We start from the raw sequence: 21,428 nt of genomic DNA, 5'->3' as shown, positions 1-21,428 counted from the left end.
AATAAATTTCCATTGAAAAAGCCAACCCATGTCTGGTATATTGCATTCTGGCATCTTTAGCAAACTGAAAACCAATTACAGGGACCCAGATCTTTAAAAACCCAGGTAGAATACAAACTGCTGAGGTGTGTTGCATGCAATAATTTCCCCAAGGGAAAATGTGAGATAGAGAGAGACAGACAGAGAGACAGAGAGAGAGTGAGCATGCAAGAGAGGGAAACTGCAGTAGAATTGTTGGCAAGAGCTGCACATACTGAATACAGTTCTTTTTGGCCGGCCTGCTGTTGTGGTTTTCTAAAGCTGCCAGAATGCAATATACCAGAAATGGGTTTGCTTTTACAATGGGGATTTATTGTAATTTATTGTAACTAAAAATTTCTAGTTCTAAGTCTATGGAAATGTCCTAATTAAGGCATCAGGAGAAAGATGCCTCCTCTGAAGAAAGGCTGCTGGCATCCAGATTCCTCTGTCACATGAAAAGGCACATGGCCAGCATCTGCTGGTTCTTTTTTTGTCTGAGCTCTCTTCAAATGTCTCTGAGTGTTTCTCTATCTAAGCTCTCTCTTTTTATCTTCATAAAGGCTGCCAGTAAAAGATTAAGACACATCTTGAGTGGGCTGGGTCACATCTTAATTGAAGCAGCCTAATCAAAAGTTCTCAAGCATAATAGCTCTGCCCCCACAGGAATGGATTAAAAGAACATGGCCTTAGAGACTTCCTGGAAGATGGCGGCTTAGCAAGACGCGCGGATCTTAGTTTCTTCCCCAGGACACCTACTAGGGGAGTAGAAACGATACAGAAAGCGCCCAAAGCCACAACAGAGATAAAAAAGACAGCGTACCCCATCCTGGAACAGCTGGCTGGCTGAGAGAAGCAGCTCGGGTGAGATCGCCGAGACGCGCGGGCCTTACCGGGCGGGGTGGCAAGCGGCCGGAGTTACTCCCTTCCCCCTTCCCGGGCCGGCTGGGAGAATTGGAGAGGTGGTCCCCTGAAACCAAGGCGACTGGCGCCCACACCACGCGCAGCCCCCGGACCAACTGAGAGAATTGGATCGGAAACCCCCAGGCCGCGGAGAACGGTGACCCCGTGACTCCCGGGGAACGTGCACTCTCTCGGGCGGGCCGCTGCCGCTGGCGCCCTCCCGCCACGCTTGTTGCCCAGGGCCGACTAGGAAATTCGGACGGGCTCTTTCCCTGGCTGCGGCGACCAGCAACCCTCCCTGCGTTCGGACCCCGGGCCGGCCCAAGCCACTTCGGCTAGCGAACCCCCAGGACGGCGAGAGTTTTCCAAAGTTTAAGGTCCCACAGCACCTTTTACTGGTGGGACCCGCAGACAAACGTGTGCCACGAGCGCCACCTACTGGGCAGGATAAGAAAAACAGAACCCAGAGATTTCACAGAAAAATATTACAACCTTGCTGGGTCCAACACCAAGAGAAATCTGAATAAATGCCCAGACGCCAGCAGCAGAAGATAACTGTCCACGCTCAAAAGATCGAGAATATGGCTCAGTCAAAGGAACAAACCAATAGCTCAAATGAGACACAAGAGCTGAGACAACTAATGCTGAATATACGAACAGAAATGGAAAACCTCTTCAAAAATGAAATCGATAAATTGAGGGAGGACATGAAGAGGACATGGGCTGAACATAAAGAAGAAATAGAAAAACTGAAAAAACAAATCGCAGAACTTATGGAAGTGAAGGATAAAGTAGCAAACATAGAAAAAATAATGGATAGCTACAATGATAGATTTAAAGAGACAGAAGATAGAATTAGTGATTTGGAGGATGGAACATCTGAATTCCAAAAAGAAACAGAAACTATAGGGAAAAGAATGGAAAAATTTGAACAGGGTATCAGGGAACTCAAGGACAATATGAACCGCACAAATATACGTGTTGTGGGTGTCCCAGAAGGAGAAGAGAAGGGAAAAGGAGGAGAAAAACTAATGGAAGAAATTATCACTGAAAATTTCCCAACTCTTATGAAAGACCTAAAATTACAGATCCAAGAAGTGCAGCGCACCCCAAAGAGATTAGACCCAAATAGGCGTTCTCCAAGACACTTACTAGTTAGAATGTCAGAGGTCAAAGAGAAAGAGAAGATCTTGAAAGCAGCAAGAGAAAAACAATCCATTACATACAAGGGAAACCCAATAAGACTTTGTGTAGATTTCTCAGCAGAAACCATGGAAGCTAGAAGACAGTGGGATGATATATTTAAAATACTAAAAGAGAAAAACTGCCAACCAAGACTCCTATATCCAGCAAAATTATCCTTCAAAAATGAGGGAGAAATTAAAACATTCTCAGACAAAAAGTCACTGAAAGAATTTGTGACCAAGAGACCAGCTCTGCAAGAAATACTAAAGGGAGCACTAGAGTCAGATACAAAAAGACAGAAGAGAGAGATATGGAAAAGAGTGTAGAAAGAAGGAAAATCAGATATGATATATATAATACAAAAGGCAAAATGTTAGAGGAAAATATTATCCAAACAGTAATAACACTAAATGTCAATGGACTGAATTCCCCAATCAAAAGACATAGATTGGCAGAATGGATTAAAAAACAGGATCCTTCTATATGCTGTCTACAGGAAACACATCTTAGACCCAAAGATAAACATAGGTTGAAAGTGAAAGGTTGGGAAAAGATATTTCATGCAAATAACAACCAGAAAAGAGCAGGAGTGGCTATACTAATATCCAACAAATTAGACTTCAAATGTAAAACAGTTAAAAGAGACAAAGAAGGACACTATATACTAATAAAAGGAACAATTAAACAAGAAGACATAACAATCATAAATATTTATGCACCGAATCAGAATGCCCCAAAATACGTGAGGAATATACTGCAAACACTGAAAAGGGAAATAGACTCATACACCATAATAGTTGGAGACTTCAACTCACCACTCTCATCAAGGGACAGAACATCTAGACAGAGGATCAACAAAGAAATAGAGAATCTGAATATTACTATAAATGAACTAGACTTAACAGACATTTATAGGACATTACATCCCACAACAGCAGGATACACCTTTTTCTCAAGTGCTCATGGATCATTCTCAAAGATAGACCATATGCTGGGTCACAAAGCAAGTCTTAACAAATTTAAAAAGATTGAAATCTTACACAACACTTTCTCGGACCATAAAGGAATGATGTTGGAAATCAATAATAGGCAGAGTGCCAGAAAATTCACAAATACGTGGAGGCTCAACAACACACTCCTAAACAACGACTGGGTCAAAGAAGAAATTGCAAGGGAAATTAGCAAATACCTCGAGGCGAATGAAAATGAAAACACAACATATCAAAACTTATGGGACGCAGCAAAGGCAGTGCTAAGAGGGAAATTTATTGCTCTAAATGCCTATATCAGAAAAGAAGAAAAGGCAAAAATTCAGGAATTAACTATCCATTTGGAAGAACTGGAGAAAGAACAGCAAGCTAACCCCAAAGCAAGCAAAAGGAAAGAAATAACAAAGATTAGAGCACAAATAAATGAAATTGAAAATATGAAAACAATAGAGAAAATCAATAAGGCCAGAAGTTGGTTCTATGAGAAAATCAATAAGATTGATGGGCCCTTAGCAAGACTGACAAAAAGAAGAAGAGAGAGGATGCAAATAAATAAGATCAGAAATGGAAGAGGAGACATAACCACTGACCTCACAGAAATAAAGGAGGTAATAACAGGATACTATGAACAACTTTACGCTAATAAATACAACAATTTAGAGGAAATGGACGGGTTTCTGGAAAGACATGAACAACCAACTTTGACTCAAGAAGACATAGATGACCTCAACAAACCAATCACAAGTAAAGAAATTGAATCAGTCATTCAAAAGCTTCCTAAAAAGAAAAGTCCAGGACCAGATGGCTTCACATGTGAATTCTACCAAACGTTCCAGAAAGAATTAGTACCAATTCTCTTCAAACTCTTCAAAAAAATCGAAGTGGAGGGAAAACTACCTAATTCATTCTATGAAGCCAACATCACCCTCATACCAAAACCAGGCAAAGATATTACAAAAAAAGAAAACTACAGACCAATCTCTCTAATGAATACAGATGCAAAAATCCTCAATAAAATTCTAGCAAATCGTATCCAACAACACATTAAAAGAATTATACATCATGACCAAGTAGGATTCATCCCAGGTATGCAAGGATGGTTCAACATAAGAAAATCAATTAATGTAATACACCATATCAACAAATCAAAGCAGAAAAATCACATGATCATCTCAATTGATGCAGAGAAGGCATTCGACAAGATTCAACATCCTTTCCTGTTGAAAACACTTCAAAAGATAGGAATACAAGGGAACTTCCTTAAAATGATAGAGGGAATATATGAAAAACCCACAGCTAATATCATCCTCAATGGGGAAAAATTGAAAACTTTCCCCCTAAGATCAGGAACAAGACAAGGATGTCCACTATCACCACTATTATTCAACATTGTGTTGGAGGTTCTAGCCAGAGCAATTAGACAAGAAAAAGAAATACAAGGCATCAAAATTGGAAAGGAAGAAGTAAAACTATCACTGTTTGCAGACGATATGATACTATACGTCGAAAACCCGGAAAAATCCACAACAAAACTACTAGAGCTAATAAATGAGTACAGCAAAGTAGCAGGTTACAAGATCAACATTCAAAAATCTGTAGCATTTCTATACACTAGTAATGAACAAGCTGAGGGGGAAATCAAGAAACGAATCCCATTTACAATTGCAACTAAAAGAATAAAATACCTAGGAATAAATTTAACTAAAGAGACAAAAAACCTATATAAAGAAAACTACAAAAAACTGCTAAAAGAAATCACAGAAGACCTAAATAGATGGAAGGGCATACCGTGTTCATGGATTGGAAGACTAAATATAGTTAAGATGTCAATCCTACCTAAATTGATTTACAGATTCAATGCAATACCAATCAAAATCCCCACAACTTATTTTTCAGAAATAGAAAAACCAATAAGCAAATTTATCTGGAAGGGCAGGGTGCCCCGAATTGCTAAAAACATCTTGAGGAAAAAAAACGAAGCTGGAGGTCTCACGCTGCCTGACTTTAAGGCATATTATGAAGCCACAGTGGTCAAAACAGCATGGTATTGGCATAAAGATAGATATATCGACCAATGGAATCGAATAGAGTGCTCAGATATAGACCCTCTCATCTATGGACATTTGATCTTTGATAAGGCAGTCAAGCCAACTCACCTGGGACAGAGCAGTCTCTTCAATAAATGGTGCCTAGAGAACTGGATATCCATATGCAAAAGAATGAAAGAAGACCCATCTCTCACACCCTATACAAAAGTTAACTCAAAATGGATCAAAGATCTAAACATTAGGTCTAAGACCATAAAACAGTTAGAGGAAAATGTTGGGAGATATCTTATGGATCTTACAACTGGAGGCGGTTTTATGGACCTTAAACCTAAAGCAAGAGCACTGAAGAAGGAAATAAATAAATGGGAACTCCTCAAAATTAAACACTTTTGTGCATCAAAGAACTTCATCAAGAAAATAGAAAGACAGCCTTCACAATGGGAGACAATATTTGGAAATGATATATCAGATAAAGGTCTAGTATCCAGAATTTATAAAGAGATTGTTCATCTCAACAACAAAAAGACAGCCAACCCAATTACAAAATGGGAAAAAGACTTGAACAGACACCTCTCAGAAGAGGAAATACGGATGGCCAAGAGGCACATGAAGAGATGCTCAATGTCCCTGGCCATTAGAGAAATGCAAATCAAAACCACAATGAGATATCATCTCACACCCACCAGAATGGCCATTATCAACAAAACAGAAAATGACAAGTGCTGGAGAGGATGCGGAGAAAGAGGCACACTTATCCACTGTTGGTGGGAATGTCAAAGGGTGCAACCACTGTGGAAGGCAGTTTGGCGGTTCCTCAAAAAGCTGAATATAGAATTGCCATACGACCCAGCAATACCATTGCTAGGTATCTACTCAAAGGACTTAAGGGCAAAGACACAAACGGACATTTGCACACCAATGTTTATAGCAGCATTATTTACAATTGCAAAGAGATGGAAACAGCCAAAATCTCCATCAACAGAAGAGTGGCTAAACAAACTGTGGTATATACATACGATGGAATATTATGCAGCTTTAAGACAAGATAAACTTATGAACCATGTAATAACATGGATGGACCTAGAGAATATTATGCTGAGTGAATCCAGCCAAAAACTAAAGGACAAATACTGTATGGTCCCACTGATGTGAACGGGCATTCGAGAATAAACTTGAAATATGTCATTGGTAACAGAGTTCAGCAGGAGTTAGAAACAGGGTAAGACAATGGGTAATTGAAGCTGAAGGGATACAGACTGTGCAACAGGACTAGATACAAAAACTCAAAAATGGACAGCACAATAATACCTAATTGTAAAGTAATCATGTTAAAACACTGAATGAAGCTGCATCTGAGCTATAGGTTTTTGTTTTGTTTTGTTTTGTTTTGTTTTGATTTTACTATTATTACTTTTATTTTTTTCTCTATATTAACATTCTATATCTTTTTCGGTTATGTTGCTAGTTCTTCTAAACCAATGCAAATGTACTAAGAAATGATGATCATGCATCTATGTGATGATGTTAAGAATTAATGATTGCATGTGTAGAATGGTATGATCTCTAAATGTTGGGTTAATTTCTTTTTTTCCGTTAATTAAAAAAAAAAAAGAGAAGGGATAATTGGAGATGAAGGGATACAGACTGTACAACGGAACTTGATATAAAAACTCAGAAATGGACAGCACAATACTACCCAATTGTAATGCAATTATGTTAAAACACTGAATGAAGCTGCATGTGAGGTATAGGTTTTTTGTTTTTGTTTTTTTTGTTTGTTTTTCTTTCTATTATTGTTTTAATTCTTATTCTGTTGTCTTTTTATTTCTTTTTCTAAATCGATGCAAATGTACTAAGAAATGATGAATATGCAACTATGTGATGTTATTAAGAATTACTGATTGTACATGTAGATTGGAATGATTTCTAATTGTTTTGTTAATTCTTTTTTTAATTAATAAAAAAAAAAGAATTACTGATTGTACATGTAGATTGGAATGATTTCTAATTGTTTTGTTAATTCTTTTTTTAATAAAAAAAATCAATTAAGTTTAAAAAAAAAAAAAAAAAGAACATGGCCTTTTCTGGAGTACATAACAGCTTCAAACCAACACAACTACCTAATGCAATTTTTTTTTCTGGATTGACCCACCTTTCTGAATTGACCCCCATCTGGGTCCCCGGGTGTTATACCCTAATGGGGAAGAAAGCAGAGCCAGAAAAGCCTCACAGAAAAAATGGGGGAGACCAAACTGCTGTAAGACAGGACAGGTCACAAAACTGAAAAGTGTAAGGAATAGGGGACATTGAGTGAGGGAGAAAATTTAAACAAATCACAGGAGCTAGGAGAAAAATGCACACACACAAAAAAACACCAGAACAGATCAATTTCCCAGAGAACTAACAAAATGAAAGGAAGCTTTCTCCTGGAGGTGAAACAATTTTACAGAGTACAATCTTAAAAGGTATACTGCATATTCAGTGTAAGAATCAGATGAAGAAGAGCTGAGAAAATTGAAGTTAAACAAGGGCTACTCTAAAGGTCCAGAATACATTGGACCAAGTGTCAAAGAAGAACCTTAACACAAATCCAGTCAACAATAAAATTCTAGACAAGAGGGAGAAATGGACCTTCAGAGTTAATTCATCAAGATAATCAGACACCCAGATATTAGCAAAAAAAAAAAAAAAATACAAGCCATACCAAGAAACAGGAAGATATGGCTCACCCAAGGGAACAAATTAAAACTTCAAAGAAGACTCAGAATTTAGCACAACTATTCAAAGAAATTCAAACAAATATCCTAAATAATTCAGGGAGATGTAGAAAAATATGAATGTAGAGCTAAAAGATATTAAGAAGATAATGTGTGAGCATAAAGAAGAATTTGGAAGTATAAAAAAAACAGAAATTATGGGGAGGAGAGACAGAATAATGGAGATTAAAAGGAAGAATAATGGAGATTAAAATACCTAAAGGCATAAAATGGCAGATTTGAACAGGCAGAAGAAAGAATCAGTAAAGTAGAAGACAGGACAATCAATATTATACAATCAGAAGAAACTAAAGAGAAGAGAAGAGAAAACTTGAGCCATGTTTCAGGGATTTAAGTGACAGCATGAAATTCACAAATATATGTGACACTGTTGTGCCAGAAGGAGAAGAAAAGGGAAAAGGGGGCAGAAAGAATATTTGAGGAAATAATAGCTGAAAATATCCCAACTCTTATGAAAGACATAAATATACATGTCCAAGAAGCACAATATATTCCAAAGAGAGTAAATCCTAAGAGAACTAATAAAAGACACATACTAATTAGAATGTCAAATGGCAAAGGTAGACAGAATTCTGAAAGCAACAAGAGAAAAATGATTTGTCATATATAAGGGATCCTCAATAAGATTAAGTGCTAATTATGATATGCTTAAGGTACTAAAAGAGAAAAACTACCTGCCAGAAATTCTTTATCTGGAAAAACTGTCATTGAAAAATTAGAGAGAGTTTAAAATATTCACAGATAAACAGAAACTGAAAGAGTTCAACAAAAGACCTGCCCTACAAGAGTGAAGAAATTAAGATCTACAGTAAGGATCACTAAAAGTAAAAGAAAAACCTACTTGTGGTGTATCCTCAATATACAACTCTACTCTTTAATTCCTAAAAGAGAATACAATTGAACAAGAAAAAGGCATATTTCCTGATAACGGACAGACAAACTATAAAGAAGTAATGTAGGACAAGAACAATATAAAGATGGGAAACAGAGGGATATGGGAACAGAGAACATGTATGCTACCAAGGCTCAGTTGGCATTTTTCCACTTTAGTAGGTTATAAATGTAGATTGTGTGATACAAACTCTGGCATGGCCACAAAGAAAGTATTTGAAAATATACAGAAACAGTAATGAGAAAGGAATCAGTCAGATACATCACAAAAAATCAACTATAGAGAAAAGGACCAATCAGTAGTAAAGAGATTGAGTCAACAAATCAGAAACCTCCCAACAAAGAACAGCCCAGGACTAGATGGCTTCACACGTGAATTCTACCAATCATTTCAAGAAGAATTAATAAAAATCCTGCTCAAACTCTTCCAAAAAATTGAACAGGAGGGAACACTACCCAACTCGTTCAATGAGGCTAACATCACCTTCACACCAAACTGGATAAAGATACAAAAAAGGAAATTACATACCAATTTCTTTTATAAATATAGTTGCAAAAATCCTCCACAATCCCTGGCAAATAGAATCCAACAGCACATTAAAAGAATCATGCACCATGATCAAATGAGTTTTATTCCAGATATGCAAGAGTGGTTTAACATAAGAAAATCAATTAATGTAATATGTGACATTAACAAAAATGAAGGGGAAATACATATGATCACCTCAATTGATGCAGAAAAGGTGTTGGACAAAACTCATCATTTATTGATAAAAATACTTAGAAAAAAATAGGAATAGAAGGAAACTCCCCAATATGAAAAAGAGCATGTGTTAATCAGGGTTTTTTATAGAAACAGAACCAATAGGAGATATCTGTAAATATGAGATTTATAAACGTGTCTCAGGCAAACATGTAAAGGCAAGAGTCAAAAATCCATAGGGCACAAGGCTGGCAACTCTGATGAAGTTCCTCAGTAAACTCTACAGTTGGGGCTCGATGGCTGAAGAAGCAGTGAAATTTCTCTCTTCTCCCTTCTGATTGGATTAACTCAATTGATTAAGTTTGTCTGATTGGATTGTGGGTGCCCTTAGTTGATTAATAAGCCACAGATGCAATTAACTGACCAATGATTTAATAAACCAGCCTTCTGGTTTGTTAACCTGCCACAAAATATCTTTGCAGTAACAGTTAGGCCAGGGCTTGCCTGACCAGACATCTGGTGACCCATCACCTGGCCAAACTGACACCTGAACATACATCACAGAGCTTACATTAAAAACCCACAGATAAAATCATGCTCAATGATGAAAGACTGAAACCTTTCTTTCTAATATCTGAAACAGGACAAGGGTGTTCACTGTCACCATGGTGATTCAACATTGTGCTGGAAGTTCTAACTAGAGCAGTTAGGCAAGAAAAAGAAATAAAAAGCATCCAAACTGGAAAGGAAGAAGGACAACCATCGCTATTTGCCAATGTCATAATCCTATATTTAGAAAGTCCAGAAAAATCTACAACAAAGCTATGGAAGCTAATAAATTCAGCATCAAAGAACTTTATCATAAAAGTGAAAAGACAACCTATTCAGTGGGAGAAAATATTTGAAAACCACATATCTGATAGGGGTTAATATCCAGAATATATAAAGAAATCCTACACTCAACTATAAAAAGACAACCCAATTAATAAATGGGCAAAAAGACCTGAATAGACATTTCTCCAAAGAGGATACACTAATGGTTAAAAAGCACATGAAAAGATACTCAACAACATTAGCTGTCAGGAAAATGCAAATCAAAACCATTATAATGGCTACTATTTTTAAAAAAAGAAGGGTGGTGGGATGGTGGATCTGTGGCAGAATTCTCGCCAGCCATGCTGGAGACCCGGGTTCTATTCCCTGTGCTTGCCCACGCAAAAAAAGAAAAAAACAAACAAAAAAAAAATAGGAAAATTATAAGTGTCAGAAAGGATGTGGAGAAATTGGAACACTAGTTCTTTGCTGGTGGGAATGGAAAATGGTGCAGCCAATGTGGAAGGCAGTTTGGCAATTTCTCAGAAAGCTAAGCATAGAATTACCATATTACCTAGCAATCTCTCTACTGTGTATAGACCCCAAAAAATTGAAAGCAGGGACTCAAACAGATATTTTCACACCAGTGTTCACAGCAGCATTAGTCACAATTGCCAAAAGATAGAAGCAACCCAAGTGCCCATTGATTGATGAATGGATGATTAAAATATGGTATATACTTAAAATGGAATATTTATGCAGATATAAAAAGGAATGATGCCATGATACATGTGACATGGATAAGCCTTGAAGATGTTATGCTGAGTTAAATAAGTCAGACACAAAAGGGCACATTGTATAATCTCACTGATATTAAATAACATAAGCAAACTTACAGAGTTAGAATCTAAAAATATACATTACTTGAGGTTGAGTTGGGGGTAAAATGGGGAGTTAATGCTTAATTAGTACAGAATTCCTATTTAGGTTGATTGTAAAGTTTTGGAAATGGATAGTGGTGATGGTAGCACAAAATTGTGGGTGTAATTAACAGCATGAATTATATATGTGAATGTAGTTAAAAGGGGAAGTTTTAGTTTATATATGTGTTACTAGAATAGAAAAAGAAATTAAAAGTTTACTTTGCACAGGAATAAGATGCTCTAGTTCCAGTAAAAAAAAAAAAAAAAAAAGAGTACCCAGAGCACCAAGCTTTAACTTGCCTAATATTCAAAGGAAATTTCAAGATGTATCTCCACTGTGCCACAGAAACAAGCCCATCTATGATTTCCTGATGACTACAGGACCACTTAAGTAAGGGGAATCCCTGGGGGCCTAGAAGGGAAAAGCATGGCAGGAATACAGCTAGAACAGCAGCTTTCCAGACCCTTAAACACATCCTAACTGCTGACCACTCCATCAATTCAGAGATGGACAAACCAGAGCAAAGGAATAACTCATGCAAAGTGACTGCTTTCATCGCTAAGTAAACCACAAAGCATAAGAGAAATAGTCATTTTCTTGCCACAAAAAATCCAGACTGCCTGGCTCTATGTCTCTCCTGGCTCAGCCTATCTTCCAGATTTTCTCTGACTTTCTCAGCCTCTGCATTCTTTGCTTGGGGACAGACTTGAGCTTATTCTGAGATAAGAAGAAAGTACCTCCAGAGCTCCATCTTATGGGAGTTGGGTACCATCCTTTCCATGCTGGTGGCTCAACCACTGATTCAGGGTTCCCATGTCTTCTTTGCAACATGTATATTTAGGGCACTCCTGGGGTGTTCTGAAAACCTCCTTACCTACTTACACCCCTGTGCTGATTTGAAAGTATTATGTACCTCAAAAAAGCCATGTTCTTTTAATCCTAATCCAATCTTGGGGGTACAGACCTATTGTTTGGGTGGGGCCTTTGATTAGAGATGTGAGCCAGTTGTGGGTGGGATTTTTTTATTGGAATATTTCTGTGAAGGTGAGGTCCCACACTTTCAAGGTTGGTCTTAAATTAGTTTACTGGAGTCCTTGAAAGAGATGACACAGAGAGCAAAGAGATGAAACCACAGACATTTGGAGATGCAGAAGGAAAGCCTCCCCACCCAGAAGCCAGAAAGACTCACAGGAGCTGAGACGGCCATTTTGAAACCAAGCCAGGAGGGCCAGAGATGTTGCCATGTTCCCTCCCATGCAACAGAGGAACCCAGATGATGCGTTTCCTCCAAGAAAGCATCTTCTTGTTGGTGCCTTAATTTGGACATTTTCACGGCCTTAGAATTGTAACTTGTATCTTGATAAATCCCCTTTATAAAAGCCAACCCATTTCTAGAATACTGTATTCTGGAAGCTTTAGCAAACTAAAACAACCCCATCTTCTTGGTACAGCCCATAGGACATGGGTCAAGGAGGTATTCTGGCTTAGTTACTCAATGCACTGACTTGGGACTCCTACTTTATGAGTTTAAATCTCAACTCTTCCACTTAGCAGCTCTATGATGTTGGATGAGTTACTTTGCCTTTCTAAACCTCAGTTTCACCATCTGTAAAATGGGGATGATGATGATGATTATGGTGATCAGAGTGATGGTGAATAACTTGGATGCTGATATCAAGTCCCTTGAGATGCTCTTCAGAGTCACTGAAATAAAGCATCTCACTCCATGCCTGGTATATTGTAAGTACTCAACAGTTTAGGTAGCTACTTCTATTTCAGTTCTTCCTAGGTTTCCTCCACTTAGCACTTCTTGTACCCAGGCACCTCTTGGCTCTGAAACCCTGTCCTAAAATCCAGCAGGTGTCCTGGGATGGATTTCCAGCAACATTTGTAGCCATATAATTTGGTACTGACAGCAAGCACCATCATTGCTTCATCCCACATCCCCTCAATCCCTTTGCCAATTTTCTGTCCACACGATCTCTGTGCTCCTTCTCTGCCAATAACCAATTCACATATACTGGTGAATGTTTAACTACCACCCCTGGCTGTGGTGGTGCAGAGCCTTTTGCCAATTTCCATGGTGTAAACACTCTACCATGGCTAATTTCAAGATAGCAATGTAAGAGAATTTAGCTCACAAAAATGTCTAAAAATTTGATGCCTGGCTCTCATAGGCTCATAGGACTAGTGCCAGCACACTACAAAGGCTACGTCCAGGCTGCTGGGATCTGCTTTGCCTGGACCCATGGGGTACATAGGAAGTATCTGGGAGTTTATCTCCTGGCCCCATCTCCCAGGAACTTTTAGTGAAGGACTGAAGAGTACAGAAATGTGAATCCTCAAGCTCTCTCACCCCTGATGGGCCAGCACTAAACCAAGACCCCCACCACCTCCAGTTTTCCAGGGGAGTTAGGCCAAAAGTTGGTACATGGGACTTAGTTTGATAATATTCCTTGTCAGCCTCATTTCCTTCCCAATTTCACTTCCCCACATCCCTACAAGTGTTTCTGGGGAAACTTCTTAAGAAATCACATTCATACAAATTCTCATCCCAGAATTTCATTCTTTTTTTCAGTTGCATAACATTCTGTTGTATATTTATGCCACATTTTGTTCTACCACACGTGACAAGGTAGATGAACATTGAAAACATCACACTGAGTGAAATAAACCACATACATAAGGACAAATAGTGTTATCATCTTGCTGTATGAGATAATTAGATGAGGCAAATTCAAAGAGTCAGAAACTAGAATATAGGTTTCCAGGGGCTAGGGGCTGGGGCAGGGAAGGAGTACAGAATGGGGAGCTAATGTTTAAATTGGACAGAATTTCTATTTGGGGTGATAGAAAAGTGTTGGAAATGGATGGTGGTAATGACAGCACAATGTTGTGAATATAATTGGCAGCACTGCATTGTATATTTGAATGTGGCTTAAAAGGGAAATATTAGGTCATATATATATGTTACTAGAATAAAAATTTAAAGAAAAAACCATAGAACTGTATGATACAGTGAGCCTTAATGTAAGCCATTGACTATAGCTGATACAATAATAATATTCTTTCATCAATTGTTTTTTCACTTTTTTATTGTTAAATATAATATATACAAAAAAGTAATAAATTTCAAAGTACAGTGTACAAGTGACTGTAGAGCAGATTTGAGAGTTTGGTTTGGGTTACAGCTCCACAATTTCAGGTTTTTGCTTTTTGCTGCTCCAAGACACTGGAGACTTAAAGGAATATCAATATAAAGATTCAGCACTCATACTCATTTGTCAAATCCTAACTTCTCTGTTATACCACCTCCTCCTTTGATCTTTCTCCAAATCTTCAGGGTATCTGGGATATGCCCATTCTAACTTTTACACCCATGTTGGAAAGGGCTGTTGATAGTGTGGGATAAGGGGGTAGAACTAGTTGATTTTCTTAGAGAGACTGCCCCTCTAGGCTTCAAGATTTATCTGGCCTAGGAACTATCTGGAGGTTGTAGGGTTCTGGAATGTAATCTCAGTGCATGAAACTTTTGTAGAATCTCAGATATAGCCCTAGGTGTTCTTTACAGCTAATAGAATAGATTTGTTGGGTTTGGGCAAACTATGGTAATTAGCACTATCTAGCTGATGTTTGCATAGGAGTAACCTCCAGAATAGCCTCTCAACCCTATTTGAACTCTCTTGTATATATATATATACATATATATATACATCACAGCATCTCAAAATCTAGAAATAACATTTACAGCTCTGGACTAAATGTGATTGCTCTAAGAGCTTACAATTGAGGCCCTAATTTTCTTATAACTTTTTTCTAACAGAGACCATACAATATTTGTTCTTTCACTTCTGGCTTATTTTGCACCACATGATTTCTCAAGTTTCGTTCACTCCATTGTATATCTCACGACCTCATTCCTTTCCATAGCCACACAACATCCCATCATATGTATACACCACAGTTTGCCATTCTATTTTTTAGTCGATGCATCCTTTAGCCACCTCCAACCTTTGGGCATCATGTGTAACATCCAAAGCAAATAATCCGTTTCTCACATTATCCTCACTTAGTTGTCCAATCATCAACACTCTCAATTTTAGATAATTTTCATTGCTCCAAAGAGAAAAATAACTGATAATTACACCATTGCCAAATAAAAATCAAAACCTTCCCTTAAATTTTGTCAACCCCCCACCAATCATTTACCCCTGGTATTGCCATGGTGCTCTTGATGTCTTCCTGTTAAATATAGACCATAGTATGCAATAGTAGTTTTCTCCCTATATCCCTTTATTACTGGCTTTTGTACAAGATTTGTACATTTGAAATAGTTCATGCAAGAACTTATTTATGCAGGGTTAATCAGGGGGATACATGGTTCTATATAACCCCTTTCAATCATGTTCACCTTCAATATCACAATATTACTTTTAAATCCACTAATGAACTGCCTTCACTTATATCCATTCCCTTGCATTTAAGATCAACTCATTAGCTAACCATTTACCCATCTCCAGATTCTGTGTGTCTGAAGGTCCCCTATACTTTGAATTATAAGCCTCTGAGTTTACCTTTACCAAGGTCATAATAGTGAAATCATACAGTATCTATTCTTTTATATCAGGCTTATTTCACTCAACATTATGTTCTCATGGTTGATCCATGTTTTCATTTGCTTCAGGACCTCATTTAGTGTTGCTGCTGTATAATATCCCATTGTATGTGTATACCATATTTTGTTTATCCATGTGTTTGTTGATGGGCACTTGGATTGTTTCCATCTTCTGACAACTGTGAATGATGCTGGTAGGAACATTGGCGTGCAAATGTCTGTTTGTGTCACTGCTTTCAGTTCTTCTGGGAATATACCAAGAAGTGGTATTACCAGTTTGTAGCTAACTCAGTATTTAGTTTTCTAAGGAACCACCAAACTGTCCTCCATATCAGCTGTCCTATTATGCATTTCCACCAGCAGTGAGTATGTGTTTCAATTTCTCTTCATCCTCTCCATCATTTGTAGTTTCCTGTTCATTTAATAGAAGCCATTCTTATAGGTGTGAGGTCATAGCTCATTTTCTTGATCTGCATTTCCCTTATTGCTAATGAAAATGAGCATGTCTTCATGTGCTTTCTAGCCATCTGTATTTGTTCTTCAGAAAAAAAATGCCTATTCATATATTTAGACCCTACCCCCTCCCCCGCTTTTTTTAGCACAGGCAGGCTTCAGGAATCAAACTCGGGTGTCTGGCATGGCAATGAGAATTCTGCCACTGAGCTACCATTGCACTGCCCTCATTAGCCCATTTTATAATTGGGTTCTTTCTTCCTTTGTTGCTGAGTTGTATGCTTTCTTTATATATAAACAATCTCAAACTTTTATCCAATAGGTGCTTTCCAAAAATTTTCTCCCATTGAGCTGACTGCCTCTTTACCTTTTTGACAAAGTTCTTTGAGGTATAGAAGCATTTGATTTTAAGGAGTTCCCATTTATTTATTTTTTCTTTCATTGCTTGTGATTTGAGTATAAAATTTAAGAAGCTACCTATTACAAGGTCTTGAAGATGTTTCCCTATATTTTTGTCTAGGATTTTATGGTACTGGTAGCTCTTTGATCCACTTTGAGTTAATTTTTGTACAGGGTGTAAGGTAAGGGTCCTTTTTCATTCTCTTGGCTATTGATATCACCTTCTCCCATGTCCGTTTATTGAAAAGACTATTCTTTCCCAGTTCAGTGGATTTAGGGACCTTGTCAAAGATCAGTTGACCATAGATTTGGTGTTCTATATCCACACTCTCAATTTGATTCAATTGGTTAATACTTCTATCTTCGTGCCAGTACCATGCTGTTTTTTACTGCTGTGACTTTTTAATAAACTTTAAAATCAGGAAGTGTTCATCTTCTCGCTTTGTTCTTCTTTTTTAGGATATTTTTAGCTATTCAGGGTCTCTTTCCCTTCCAGATGAATTTGGTAACTAGCTTTTCCAAGTCTTCAAACTAGGTTGCTGGAATTTTCATTGGTATTGCATTGAATCTGTACAACAGTTTGTGTAGAACTGACATCTTTATGTTTAACCTTCCTATCCATGAGCAGGGAATATCTTTCCACCTATTTAGATCTTCTTTGATTTCTTTTAGCAATATTTTGTAATTTTCTGTGTACAGGTACTTTACACCCCTGGTTAAGTTTAATCCTATATACTTGATTCTTTTAGTTGCTATTTTGAACGGAATTTTTTTCCTTAATTGTCTCCTCAGTTAGGTCATGTGTACTGAGACATTACTATTATTGCTCATTAATCTTGTTATCCAACCACGTCGCTGAATTTGCTTATTAGCCTATGATTTCTTGTCGATTTCTCAGGATTTTCCAAACATAGTACCATGTCATTTGCAAATAATGAAAGTTTTACTACTTCCTTTCCAATTTGAATGCCATATTTCCTTTTCCTGCCCAATCACTCTAGCTAGAACTTCTTGTATAAGTGATAACAGAGGGCATCCTTGTCTTGTTCCTGAAATTAGGGTGAAGGCTTTCAGTCTCTCACTGTTGAGTATGATGTTGGTTATGAGTTTTTCATATATGTTTTTTATGGTATTAATGAAGTTTCCTTTGATTCCTACCTTTTTTTTTCTTTTCGGCATGGGCAGGCTCCAGGAATTGAACCTGGGTCTCCAGCATGGCAGTGATTCCTACCATTTCAAGTGTTTTTATCAGGAAAGGATACTGAATTTTGTCATTTTGTAAAATGCTTTTTCAGCATCAATCGAGATGATCATGTGATTTTCCACTTTTGATTTGTTAATGTGCTGTAATACCTTGATTGATTTTTTTTTGTGTTGAAACACCCTTGAATTCCTAGTATAAACCCCACTTATTCATGGTAAAAAAATTTTTATTGTGCCTTGGATTTGATTTACTGGGATTATTTTGGGTTTGATTTCCCTCATTCATCTATTTGCTTAGGTTTGCACTGAAGCTCTCCTTTTGCACATGGTTTATCAGTAATTCCCCCCAACCAAGGCCCAGCCTTCATGCAGGGGATGCAACTCTACTTGAGGATCTCTTTGAAGCTAGAAAGATAGGCAATTTGCAAGACTGCAGTTTCTGTTTATTCCTGACAGGTGGTGCTCTTGGGCCTCCCATTCCCTTCAGGCCCACCTCTTCCCAACTGTGGCACCCAGGTGAGCAGGATGGAGACCAGGTGCAAGTCCAGCCAGATCTGCTGATCCCAGTGCACACTGAAACCTGCCAAGTCTGGGGCTGGGGGGTGGACATCGTGTGCCTCAGTGGATATTTTGTTTGTGGTCACCAGGCTCCCACTTAGAATTATCTTGGCCTGTGGGACTGAGTATTTCAGCTGTCCGTGTCCACAGTCAACCTGGAACTGCCTGCCAGCTAGGCATGGCACAAGGTCTATGGCCCAAGGGTGCAGAGTGTGATGCAGAGGCACTGGGTACAAGGTGGGGTGCAGGATGTGGCTTGGGGGTGCAAACCAGGGCATGTGGGGCCTGAGAATGCAGAGTAGGCCATGGCGTAGGGGCACAGGTTGTGTCACAGGGTGCGGCGTGTGGGGGCATGGAGCATGGGGCTCAGGCATGTGGGGCACGGGGCACTGCATGGGTGCATGGTGGAGGGGGCATGGGGAAATGGGGTATAGCATGGGGATGCAGAGTTCATGGGCGAGTTATGACACAGGATCATGGGGCATGGGGTGCGGCACTGGGCACAGGGTTGTGGCTTGACTTGCTTCCTTGTCCGTTCACTCCTGAGGGCTCTGGGCCTCTGTATGCAAAGTAAGCTCTGTGTACTAGCTGGAAGGTTTCTATGAGGAAGTAAAGCAAGTTTACAGGCCTCCAGTTTCCCCAAGGGAGCTGAGGGTTATATTGCTGAGGGGGCTGATCTCCCAAGCCAGCTGTGGGGCAGGCACTTTGCTGGATGCAGCCTCTTGTCCTGATGGAGTAATGACAGAGCACACTCACCCCATTCTCTGCATACCCATTCCTCAGGTTTTTCACCCAGGACCTCCCTATATAGTGTGGAAGACTCTCAGGTCACTCGCACCCTGGAACTGCTTACCCAGTCATTTTTCTGACACTTCTCTAGTTATTCTTTGGAGCCTATACTATTCAGCCATCTTCCCAGGTGTCCCTTCTTTCACCAGTTGCAATAAATGTACCAATACTAAATACAGAGGGTTGATAACTGAAAGCAGGGTATGAGACTCTGCATTTTCTGCTTGATTTTTCTGAAAACCAACAATTGTTCTAATTAAAAAAAATCCCATCCCAGGACCTGCCTCTGGGAACTGAACTTACCATAATGCTCTAGAGTTTACATTCTGAAGCTGGACTAACCTGAGTGCAAATCCTGATTTTCAGACAAGCTGTGCTACATAAGAAAGTTACTTAAACTCTCTGAGCCTACACATTTTCATCTATTATATGGAGCCAACAATCCCTACCAATAGGGCTATTGGGAGAATGAAAAAGAGAAATCATCTCAGAGGCTTAGTGCTGGGCCTGGCTCCTAGCAGAGCTTCAAAAAATGCTTTTGTTGTAATTAGTATTGTTATTAAAGAGGCCAACCTGCCTGGCCTTGAAATCAATACTTCACCTGGAATAGGTAATAGAGCTCAAGGCACAATTACTTTTCACGTAATTCCACGCAAAATATATGATGATTTTCAGCAGGTTATTGTATTTATGATCTGTAATAAGCCCAACTATTGTTAAAAAAAAAAAAAAACAACTTAAAAACACATCCATGAAAGACAAGGATTCCAAGTGACTACAGAAAACTGCTAAGAATGATTGCATTTGGGCTGCAACCCTACAGTGATTTTTCTTTCTTTTCGTTTTTTATGTTCCACATTTTCTCTAATTAGGGAGAATTACTTTCATAATAAACAACATTTTTGATTGATTGGTTGAGTAACAACAGCGCAACTCACACACATACACACATACCTAGAGATGAAATAATAAGGAATGGAAAGCAAGGGAGAGGGAACATTACTATTCAAACACTCCTCTCGTTTAATAGTTTCCAAATTTGTTTTCTAATAAGGTGAAATTACAGCCCTATTCTATGAGAAGTAGGAGCCCAACCTAACCAGGAGGATCTGAGTCAAGTGAAAACTTCCCAAGCTAAAGTTGAGCTTCAGCTAACAATCCCAGCTCTGGCCGAATTAGCAGGGGACAGCAGCTGGGCGATAAGGTATGCAATTCAACAGCAAGGGAATTGAGAGCTCTCTGTTTATTGAAAATCCAATTCAGTCTTCCTGGCCTGTGCAGTTTGCACTGTGCATTCATGGGCTTGCCAAATCTCACCTTTGAAATCAAATTTCCTCTCTGCCTTGTGCTAACAGTCACATTCTGTAGGCTTAAGACCATTGTTTCCAATTGAATTTGGCTTTTTAATTGCACTGTGTTAAGGTAAGTGTGTTCTTGCTGATGCATTAGAAAAGGCAGCTCAATGGAGGGCCATTGATTCACCATCTGGTAGGTACATGTCTTTCCATGAATAATTCATCATTTGTAAGCATGGGGGGAAAAGGTGGGGACATTGTGGAACAAGCCAGTTTCCTCTACCTGCCCCACCTCCCAACAACTTCTAAGACAAAAGAAATGTGGCATTCACCCATACCACATCCATTATGGCCATTCATCAAATGTCAATGGCCGTAATGTCCTCTGGAATGTTACCACCTTCCAGACAGCTCCCGCAGTTGGAGGTTGAGGCTGGCATCTGTAAACACATGTATCTCCCGTGATCCCTCCTTTTTCCCTGATGCAGAGGACATTGCACCTTTTTAATACCCTGTTTCCTAACACATGAGGCTACAGTATATAAAACCTGCCATCTGGTTATTTCTGTTTTTGATGAAGCCATTTAGATTTTCTCGGTATAATTAGTATTGCACCATAACATAGATATTCCTCTGCCATGGCATCAGATACTGGTTAACGTATACCTGCACCTTTGATGATTGATTTGTTGCAGCATGCTTTCAAGCACTGGTGAGGGATGATTGCCAGGGAGATGATAACATGGTGTTGGGTTAATTAAATATGATAGAGCTATTTGTCTGTGACATGATAGGTCTATTTCAGTCTAAATGATATAGAATGGCCAGACTCAACAAAGACAACATGGTGACCTCACAGAAGATT

The 21,428-nt window shown here is 38.7% G+C and overlaps 1 protein-coding gene across 6 annotated transcripts in view; it reads right to left on the bottom strand.

Moving 5' to 3' along the window:
- CDH13 (cadherin 13) overlaps positions 1 to 21,428 on the bottom strand; it is a 1,150,740-nt gene that overhangs the window by 998,200 nt on the left and 131,112 nt on the right. The gene's annotated exons all lie outside the window — the stretch shown is intronic.

The sequence above is a fragment of the Tamandua tetradactyla genome, chromosome 16, assembly GCF_023851605.1.
Source record: "Tamandua tetradactyla isolate mTamTet1 chromosome 16, mTamTet1.pri, whole genome shotgun sequence".
Taxonomy (NCBI): domain Eukaryota; kingdom Metazoa; phylum Chordata; class Mammalia; order Pilosa; family Myrmecophagidae; genus Tamandua; species Tamandua tetradactyla.
This window is presented reverse-complemented; position numbering and strand designations above follow the sequence as displayed.